Raw genomic sequence first — 8,772 nt, 5'->3', positions numbered from 1 at the left:
ATTTCTTCTTAAACATGAATCCAGAGACTGAGGGGATCTTAGAAGGAAGACAACCATCAGAAGTCATATGATAGGGTGACATCTTTCCTCTGGAATTTCTCTCACAACATCTCTGTAATGTCATCTTTGAGTGGCTTCTGTTGGTCTTCAGAATAAAACTTACATTCCTAGTCTAGTAATTAAAATCCTCTATAGTTGACACAGAGTTGACCTTTCAACCATATTTCCTAGTTCCTCTAAACATGCCCGTACTCTAGTCATTCCTCAACTTCTACTCTGTCTTGGCTTATGCCATTTTCTCCACCTGTTAATGCAATTTATGTCACTTAAATACCATCACTTCCACAATATCCTCCTTCTTGAACTTCTGTGACACTTTAACTGTATTTTTGTGATACTAATAATTTTCTATTCTGTATTGAAATGTTATATATATCTATCTTATATCTTCTACTACAATGTAAACACTTGGAGAACAGATTGATATGACTATGACTGTTCTTTGTATTTCAATATCCAGGACATTCCTAATAATGAATAAGTATTACTATGGAGAAGGATAGGCAGACCGATACAATTTTTAGCTGAATATCCCTGTGCTAGAAAGGCTAAAAGAGGAAACCCGTTCCACTCTGGGGATAGCTTAAATCTTTAAGCCTTCTAAATCTCATTATCAGAAAACAGTGCTGTGTCCCAGCTGCCTGAATATTCAAATGCAACACCTAAAGTCCCACTTTAAAGTCCCAACACCTAAACACCCACTACTACTTAGCTTGCACCCATTTTCTTACCTCAAGAACTGATCCTGCTACTTACCTTGCACCCATTTTCTTACCTCAAGAACTGATCCTGTTGGATCAATGACCAATGGGAAGTATGTGGGAAGCCCAGCTTTACAAAGATAATGAAAACATTTTTCCCAGCTCATACTCAGGTGAGTGTCCTGCTAGGTTAACTCCACAAATATATTCTCTGGTTTTGTAATTTTGTGCTAAAAGACATCCCAATATACTATTAACCTTAAGTTATCTACTTTTCTTTTTTCTTTCTTTTCTTTTCTTTTCTTTCTTTTTTTTTTTTTTTACAACTTTTATAAGCTGCTTATTTTGCATCAACCTTATTTCTGTCTTGTCTGAGTGTTTTGAAAAATAGTTTAAGAGAACACTCAGTGTCTGCTCCCATCCATTTAGTGGCCTGGGTAGTGGGAGCTGCAAATCAGTCTTCAGTGGCAGGCTGAGCACTCCAGTCTTCAGTGCAGAACTGCTGAATAGGCACAGAGAGAACCATGCCTTCAGATCAGTCTGCGACTTCATGTTGAATAGCAGTGAACTCGGGAATTCGAACAGTCCATTCACCCTGAAATTTCTCCTTTGTCACCGTCTTCTCAGCAGTTTCTTTTCAATTTCTTTTTCATTTCTTCAAATCTTTGTAGAAGTTGAGATCAGGTATGGCTTCCTATGGTGTTCATGGAAAATGGTGCAATGCATGTGCAGAACTTCCTAGGTCAGTGTCCACCACATCAGACCCACTGAGTGGGCTCACTTATTATTGCAGAGATGACGGTGTCCACATAGCACAGAGGACAGTCTTTGTTACACATACAAATGGAGGCAGGTTAACATAAGAAGCCTCTGTGAGAAGCTGGTGGTCAGTCCTAGATCAATAACCACCAGAAGTCTTGGCTCCTAGTAGGCTGCCTGGATCTGATTAGTGAAAGTTCCAGGAGTGAAGCAGCAAGAAATAGGAATGGCTCCAGTGGCAGCAGCTTACTTCAGCACAGCTCACTGACCACTATTCCTGGGTGATATGACGCTGACATCAGCGGGTTTTCAATGGCAACAATGGCATGAGCTGCCAGCAGAAGCTTCTCCCAGGTTCTCTTGAGATTTATGATGTACATGCCATCACATTTCCTTTTGTAGATGTACTGTTCCATTGGGAAGTCAATGTTGGTATCACCTAAGTGGATTCCTGCTGCAAAGAATTTGAGGACATCCTCCTCCTTCACTAGTAGGACATCAAGGGTTCCAGACAGTGTGAAAGTTTCCCTTTAAGTTACAATTGGAATGCAAAACAATGCCATATGGACTCCTCTCTGGGTAGTGCGGAAAGGCTTAATTTTTCTGGTTTTAAAAGCACTGTGAAAACCAAGTAGTGCCTATGTAATATTTTTTTAAGCTTATTTATTTATTTTGAGAGAGAGAGAGAGAAAGCACACATGCGAGTAAGGGAGGGACAGAGAGAGGGAGAGATAGAATCTCAGGCTCACTATCAGTGTGGAGATCGTGTGGGGCTCGAATTCATAGACCATGAGATCATGACCTGATCTGAAACCAAGAGTCAAGCATTTAACCAACTGAGCTACTCAGGTGCCCCTTCCTAATATCATTCTCTTATAATGTTTAATTTGCCTGTAAGTTAGCTAAATGTAAAGCTGGTTTTTAAATATACGTAGTAAGTGCTTCCTGACCATCATTGAGGTATTCTGTCCACTATTCAATTCTATCCACCAGTTGACTTGGTTAGGGACACTATGTGAGGCTGTGCAGAGTATAAACTGCCCAGTTTGGGTATGAATCATGATATTACCATGGGAATGCTGCCCTCCAGAGCAGTGCAATGTGTCCTCTGGATGACCACAATGATTTGATGTTCAGGTACGCTCATTTTTAGTTTGGAAACTCTGGACCCCTCTTGTATTCATTTGCTGGGATTGTTGTAACAAAGTACCACATATTGATACTTAACAAAAATATATTGTTTCAGTTCTGGAGACTAGAGTCCAAGAGCAAGGTATGTTCAAAGTTGAATCCTTCTGAAGGATGTGAGGTAAGGATCCCTGTCCAAGGCCTCTCTTCTTGGCTTGTCAATGACCATTTTCTCCCTGAGTCTCTTCACATCACCTTCCTCCTATGCATGTCTGCCTCTCTGTCCAAATTTCCTCTTTTAATAAGGTCTCCAGTTAGATTGGATTAGGACCCACCTAATGCTCTCATTTTAACTCAGTTACCTCTGTAAAGACTCTGTTTTCAAATAAGGTCACATTCTGAGGTACCAGGAGTTAGAACTTCTTTTTGGTGGAAACATAATTCAAGCCATAAGAACTCCTAACAGATGAAAATAAAATCTAGATCTTCATGGGAAGGATACTGGGTGAAGAATTTGAGCTCACCTAGTAACTAGTATATCCAGAATAGAGAGGAATATGTAGGAATGTATTGCAAGCCATGTCCAACAATATCTTGGGCTGGACTGGAATTAAGGGCAGGTTTACAGGCAGAAAAGGATAATGTGGTGTTAATTAGGAAACTGAGGCAGAATTGATGTTTATGTGCTAGGACAGGCATTACTCCAGATTCTCCTGACAGTGAGCCTTTGACACCAAAGCTAATATTTGACATAATCCACTGCAGAAGAATGCATGTGTGCAGGTATGGGAGGGGTGGTCTGGATCATTTAAAAAACTGGAAGAAGCAGACAGCTCAGAAAGGTAGGGGAAACTACACACCCGTGGACTCTTTTGCAAAGGTTCTATGAGAGTCAGCGGCAGCCCAGTCCCAGTGGTTGCTGCCATGACTACAAGACATTCTCACACCACCCTGCTCAGTATCCCAGGCATCCTACCTCTGTTAGCCTCCAACTAGGTTACCTAAAAGCTTTGTAGCTTTGAGGATACCCATGCTGGCTTGTGTACAGATATGGCTAAGTCCTTTACCATCAAACCCCAAAATGCCTAGAAATAGAAATATCATTTATAAATATATATTTTAAAAACACATAAATATATTTATATAAATATGTATAAAACACACATATATTTATTTATGTATAGCATATATAATGTTTGTTATATAGAAATATATTTATTATATTATTTAATATATATTTATATATTATATTATATATACTTAATTATATTAATATAATATATTACTTATATTATATATTAATATATTATATATTAATTATATTATTAATCTATATTTATATTTATTAATACATATTTAAAATGTGTAAGTATACACAAATATATGACATATTGAAAATATGTATATTATATTCTTATATTTTATATAATACATGGTAAAACATGTTTCAAAACTAAATATTTAATTTATTTCAATATATTTCAAAAATAAAATGTATAATTTTATTTATTTATTTTTACATATTTACTGCAGAGACTCATATGATATGAGAAGTCATAGAGTAAACCATATATAAGTCTATATGTAAAAAAATACATTTTGGGGTGCCTGAGAGGCTCACTCGCGTAAGTGTTAGACTCTTGATTTCAGCTCAGGTCATGATCTCGTGGTTTGGGAGATTTAGCCCTGCAGTGGGCTCTGTGCTGGCAGTTCAGAGCCTGCTTGGGATTCTCTCTCTCCCTCTCTGCCCATCCCCTTCTTGTGCTCAAAATAAATAAATAAACTTTAAAAATATATGTATTTATATAAATATACTTATTTACATAAATATATATGTAAATATATTTATACACACATACATATATATGTATTATATATGTATGTATATATGTGTCTATGTCTATATCTATAGTCTATATATATACTTTAACCATCCTTTTCTATTTAAGCAAGCTACTAAATGGTTATCAAGAGATATTATTCCTCCCTTGATAAGTATTATCAGTAGTAATATTGTGGCAACCAGGGCAAATAGCCAGAATGTACACATATCAGCCCTGGGGGAAAACTTCCAATGTCATCTAGTAGCAGATGTGTAGTTTTTTTTTCTCTGTTCATAAGATTCTGGGGAAGCACAAAGCAATCTGGCATGGCTAGAAATCAGATTCTGGCAAAGAGATTTCCATTCTTGAGATTTGGGGCTTTTAGGATGAATTATTAGGGAAGCATCAGCTCTTCCTTGCTGTTGTACGTGGCCAGCCAGGGTACAACACCATTAAGAGTGGGCTCTAGCTTCATGCTGCTAACTCAGCATTTATGGTTGGGGGTACAACCTCTCCCCTGAAGTGATTAGTGGGCTTAAGTGTAAGACTTGTGATTGCAGCTGTATTATCTAGCAAACTAATGGCATAACTAATGGTTATGTTTTTTACATAAACATTCAGGTTGGAGAATCTGGCATGACTGGGGAACTGGGGCCCAGGACTTGCCGCCATTGACCAGGATTAATTGCTTTAAGCAATAGGTCATTGCTGAGTTTGTGTGAAGCTTTGTAGAAAGCTAACTTCTTTCCGGGGAGGCCTGCCTTCCCAAGATAAGTCTTGGCATGTTAACCCTTCTGTCTCAAGGGAAATGGTATAAGTACAGAGAAGAGAGAGGCTGGCAGTTGGGGAATTGATACTTGAGCAGAGATTCAACACATTGACACTCTTGTTCATCCCTCTAGTCATATATACTACAGAGTCAAAGTTTGAGTACATATATTTTTATTCCCAGTTCACTGTTCTTTGCAGCATCCTTCAGCTCTCCTTCCTTCCTCTCTTTCTTTCTTTCTTTCTTTCTTTCTTTCTTTCTTTCTTTCTTTCTTTCTTTCCCAGGAATGGTGGAGACTGTGGGAGTTGGGTATAGTGTGAATCAGGGTTTTTGTTTTTGTTTTTTGTTTTTTGTTTTTTTGGCAATAGCAGTTATTGCCAAAATCCTGAAATAAAGATTTACTCTAGGATGATGAAGTTACCCTCCACTCTCTATTGGTTGTGAGAGAATCTTGAAATCATATGAATACTTAATTAATTTTTCTCCATATTAGGCCTTGAATTTTTATCACTTCTTTCAATTCTTTCTTCTGGAAGAATCAATTCTTGTTTAAATTATTAATTAAAAATTATATGTTTCAGGAGCATGTGGGTGGCTCAGTCAGTTGACCCTCCAACTCTTGATTTCAGCTCAGGTCATGATCCCAGGGTTGTGGGATCAAGCCTTATGTTGGGTTCCACACTAAGTATGGAGCCTGCTTGAGCTTCTCTCCTTCTCTCCCTCTGCCCTTCTTCCCTGATGAATGCTCTCTTTCTTTTAAAAAAATATTTTTAATTAAAAGAAACTATACATGTTTCAGACCACATGTCTTGTGGATTTCCAGTTTTATTGCCTTTGATTGGTGTTTTGCTTCTTGCCAGTCCTGGATAGTCGCTCATAATTTCGCCAAACTTTGCCACAAGTGAAAATAACTACCTTTGTCAGCTCTTTAGAGTTGGAAAATTGATTGGTGTTTTGCTTCTTGCCAATCCTGGATAGTCACTCCTAATTTCGCCAAACTGTTTGCCACAAGTGAAAATAACTACCTTTGCCAACTTTTTAGAGTTGGAAAATTACATTGCACATTACGTACCTGAAGTTAAAATATTATACATCTTGTAATTATGTAGAATGGTGCAGAAAGGTATCCTAAGCCATGCTCTTGTTTGAAACACAGTGTTTTTGATCCATAAGAAGTGAAAGAATCTCCCAGAATCCCTGTGATTACATTGAGGACAGTTTCTACTATTTTAACCCAGACCACAGACTTATGGGGCAACACTACCTTGGTAATACAATCTAATAGATAAGCCACCTCTGTTTATGTTATCCCTTTTATTTTGAATTTCTTTTCCTGTGATCTTTGCCTGTTAAAACCTTATTACTAATTTCATCAACTCTACTATTACAAAATAAATAGTTAGTAGCTACTAAGCACTTCTCATGGACCATGAATAGTGCCAAGAGATCTCCATGCACACTCTCTTTCGTTTACAGGCATACCTCAGAGATATTGTGCATTTGGTTTCAAACCATCCCAAAAAATATTGTAGTAAACAGGTCAAATGAATATTTTGGTTTCCCAGTGCATATAAAAATTATGTTTATACTATACTGTCGTCTATTAAGTGTGCAATAGTCTTATGTGTAAAAAAACATTGTACATACTTTAATTTTAAAATTCTTGATTGCTAAAAATGCTAACCATCACCTGAGCTTTTAGCAAGTCCTAATCTTTTTGCTGGTGGAGGGTCTTGCCTTGATATTGATGGCTGCTGATGGACAGAGTGGTGGTTGCTGAAGGCTGGGGTGGCGGTGGCAGTTTCTTAAAATAAGACAACAAATGAAGCTTGCCACACTGATTGACTCTTCCTTTCACAAACGATTTCTCTGTAGCATGCAATGCTCTGTAGGTAAATGCTACAGAAGTTCTTTCAAAATTGGGAGTCAACCCTCTCAAACCCTGCTGCTGCTTTATCAACGATGTTTATGTAATATTCTAAATCCTTTGTTGTCATTTCCTCATTCTTCACATCATCTTCACCAGGACTAGCTTCCTTTTCAGTAAACCACTTTCTTTGCGCATCCATAGGCAGCAACTCCTCATCCGTTAAAGTTTTATCATGAGATTGCAACAATTCAGTCACATCTTCAAGCTCCAATAGTTACGTTAAAGATCACTGATCATAGGTCAATATAACAAATATAGTAATGAAGAAAAATTTGAGATATTGGAGGAATAACCAAAGTATGACACAGAGACGTGATGTAAAGCAAATGTTGAAAAATGGTGCTGATAGACTTACTTGCTTGATGTAAGATTACCATAAGTTTTAATCTGTAAAAAATGCAGTATCTGCAAAGGACAGTAAAAGGAGGTATGCCTGTATTGGTTTGTTCTTCACTGCCTAATCTGCATTTTCAGTGTTCTGAGTGGACCAGCAAAAAGAAAGATATGGTCTCAGAGTTCATGGTACTTACATTCTACTAAGGAAGACAATAAAAAGGAAACCAATAAGATAGTGTCAGAGAGAGGTAAGTGTTATGAACAATGTAAAATAAGGCAACATGATAGAAGGTGACTGAGAGTGGGGGACAATTTTATAGAGGGACCTCAGAAGACCTTTCTGAAGGAAAGGAGCCAGCTATGTGAAGATCAGGCAACAGAGACGATTTGAAGGCCAAAGGCATGAGGCAGGAGTGAGCCTTATAACAAGCCCGTGATGTCAGTCAGTCCATCTATGTGAACTGGTTAAAGAACTTAACTCTCAGAGCCTCAGTTTTTTTTTTTTTTCTTTCAATCACAAAGGCAGATTGATTAGCTCATTTATGACATTTTTCTTAAGCACTTACTATGTGCCAGACACTCCTTAGGTTTTGGGGATGTATTATTGCCCTCATGGAACTCAAGTTCTATTGGAGGGGTTGGGAGACAGACAGTAAACAAATAGTTACAGAGAAGGTTAGGTAATGGTAAATGCCTTAAAAAAATAAAACAGAGTAAGAAGACAGAGAGTAAATGTGGGAGGTAGGTTATTAGGGAGTCAGGGAAAGCCTCTCTGTGGAAGCGAATTTTGAGTAGATAACAGAATGAAGGGAAGGAGAGAAGCAGACCATGTGGCTATCTGGGAGTAGGGTGGGAGTATTTTGAGTGGCAAGAATAGCTGTAAGGTTAACAGGAACTTTCTGTGTTCAAGGCATGGTAAAGGAGTCCGTGTGCTACAGACAAAGGACCAGGTCATTCTGAGTGTGTTGAAAAGCCACTGCAGGATTTGGAGCAGGGATATAATGGGAGTAATGTTACCTACAACAGGGTGTTGGGAGAATTAAGAGATAAGGCATACATAACCTAGCACAGAGTATGCTAGTAAGTGCACAAAGACCCGTTTCCTTTTCCCTTCCCCTTCTGCTTCCTCTCCCCCTTCCCTTCCCTTCCCTTCACTTCCCTTCCCTTCCCTTCCCTTCCCTTCCCTTCCCTTCCCTTCCTTTCCTTTCCTTTCCTTTCCTTTCCTTTCCTTTCCTTTCCTTTCCTTTCCTTTCCTTTCCTTTCCTT

General features: G+C 38.1%; 1 pseudogene; it reads right to left on the bottom strand.

Moving 5' to 3' along the window:
* Positions 1-1,101: 1,101 nt before the first annotated feature.
* LOC125930375 (40S ribosomal protein SA-like) overlaps positions 1,102-8,772 on the bottom strand; it is a 34,902-nt pseudogene continuing 27,231 nt past the window's right edge.

The sequence above is a fragment of the Panthera uncia genome, chromosome A2 (assembly GCF_023721935.1).
Source record: "Panthera uncia isolate 11264 chromosome A2, Puncia_PCG_1.0, whole genome shotgun sequence".
Lineage (NCBI taxonomy): Eukaryota > Metazoa > Chordata > Mammalia > Carnivora > Felidae > Panthera > Panthera uncia.
Note: the sequence above shows the minus strand (reverse complement) of the source record. Positions and strands in the feature narration are given on the sequence as shown.